Consider the following 2,500-nt stretch of genomic DNA (forward strand, 5'->3'; position numbering starts at 1 on the left):
TAAAAATCATCAAACTCATAGCTAGTCAAGAAGAATAAAGGTATATATTTGTTTCTGTTTTTCCGTTTGTTCCCTAAGGACTTTGTTGCCGGCTGTCGTCGCTTCAAGGCGTTTCGTAATGTCAGTAGTTTTTCCAAAATACCTTTAAAATGCCATCTCAAGGAATTACTCCGGGAATATAACGACCTTTGATCACAGGTCTGCTCGTTCAGAACTGACCTGGAGCTAAACAGGGAGTAGAGGCACGTGGCTTAGTGGCTAGGGTATTGAACTTGCGATCGTAAGATTGTGGTTTCGATTCCTGGACCGGGCGACACGTTGTGTTCTTGAGCAAAACACTTCACTTCACGTTGCCCCACTCAGCTGACAAAAATGAGTAACCCTGCGACGGGCCGGTGTTCCGTCCAGGTGGTAAATTTGTACACCCTGAAACCGGTAAACCGGTCCTTATGAGGCATGGCTCGAGAAAGGAACTTTAACTTTTAGGGCTAAACAGTAGCCAAATTTCTCTCAAATCAAACAATTCCGTTTAAGAAAAAAGAAAGAAAAAAAGGAAAGAAAAAAACAGAATGACAAGGACATCTCAGAATACTTATAGATACAGTCCCAGAAACTCCCTACAAAGACAGGAAAGTCACAGGTAAAATGCCTTTGATCATAGGCTTTGATCATAAGTCTGTTTAAGGCTGAGATGGGATTAAATAATAATAATTTCAAATTTTGGCACAAGGCCAGCAAGTTCGGAGAAGGGATAAGTCGATGTTCAACTGGTACTTATTTTATCGACCTCGAGAGGATGAAAGGCAAAGACGACCTCAGTGGAATTTGAATTCAGAACGTAAAGACGAACGAAATGCCGTTAAGAATTTTTCCCGGTGTGCTAACGATTTTGCCAGTTCACCGCCTTGAGGTTAAATAATAATAACAATAACAACAACAAATTCTCAGATATATACACATCAGATGTACACTCGTGTTAGCGCAGTTTATTTATTTATTAATGCATAGGTAAATACTTTTATTATCACAATTTAATTACAAGGAAACAAAGAAACAGAAAAAAGTGGGGGAAGGGATTAAGCAGCAGAAGGGGTAGGGGGAGGGAGCCAGGAGCCGCACTCCCCAGAATAAATGGTGTGTTCAGCTGTGCCCCGCGGTATTGATTGCGATGGCATTGCCGCGGAGAATAGCCAGCGACACTTGCTGCAGCGGCCCCACCTCGAGGGGCTAATTTCTCAGACGGGGACGCCGTTATCTCGATTTTGCGGAGGAAAACGGCAGTAAGTGGTCCAAGAACATTTGAGGTTTCAACGGCGACCGACACAAACTAATAGCGGCCGCTCAGGCCCCTATTGACTAATGACAAAGACGTTACCCTTTACGGTGAGAAGGAACCGGAAGTTATACCTTTTTGAATTGAGCAGATACACGCCTTCTTTTGTCTTTTACCTTTTATCTGTTTCAGTCATTAGACTGCGGCCACGAAGGGCAACACCTTGAAGAATTTTTAGTCGAACAAATCGACCCCCATTACTTATTTTACTTTAAACCTGGTACTTATTCTATCGTTGTCTTTTGCCGAACCGCGAGGTTACGAGGGACGTCTACATACTTCTGTATTTTTATACAGCCTACTAACTTACAGCCACTGACTCATCACTGCTAGTATACTTTAGACTAGTTAGGAAAGTGGGTGGTACTACAATATAGTAAGCAATAAAAGTATCATCTGAGAAAAAAAATCAACTTTTATTTAATACCTAAAATAAAGCAATAAAACAAACACACAAAAAACATTAAACTAGTCATTTATTAAAACTTTTCCTGTAACTAATTTCCTGTGACTTTTTTTCTGTGACATTCTTTCCTGTGATCTCACTCTTTGATTTTTACGTGATTATTTTATGTGATATTTTTCTGTGATTTTTTTTTTTCCTTCTAACCTTTTCCTGGATTTAAAATCTAACTGGAGTACGAAAAACAACATTGGTTCAATAATTAATATTATTTTAATCATTTGAACTAATATTGTCTTTTCCTCAACATACAAGTATTGTTAATCAATTGAATTTTCAATGCTTCTTACATCAGGCATAGCTGTCTGGTTAAGAAGCTCGCTTTACAACCATGTGACTTTGGGTTCAGTCCCACAGTGCGGCACTAGCATCTTTTACTATAGCCTCGGGTCGACTAATGTCTTGTGAATGAATTTGATGCATGGAATCTTGTCGTATACACAATAATTCAAGGGCCTAGAGTTTCGTATTAAGTTTTATTTTGTTTTAAGTCAAAGCTTGTCCTGGTATATTTGGTGTTTAAACAACTGAAAGTGGAAAACTGAAGGGGCCCTAAACGGGTATTCCGTTGCAGGGTTAATTCTCCATCTGTAACTCTCCAACTAGTATACATTTTTAGTTGGATTGACTGAAGTATCAAGGAAGGAAGTGTTTTGTTCAACGACGCAACGTGCCCCACAATCTTGAGTCGAAACCACCTCCTA

Source organism: Octopus bimaculoides, chromosome 4, assembly GCF_046866305.1.
Source record: "Octopus bimaculoides isolate indiv1 chromosome 4, ASM4686630v1, whole genome shotgun sequence".
NCBI classification, from domain to species: Eukaryota; Metazoa; Mollusca; class Cephalopoda; order Octopoda; family Octopodidae; genus Octopus; species Octopus bimaculoides.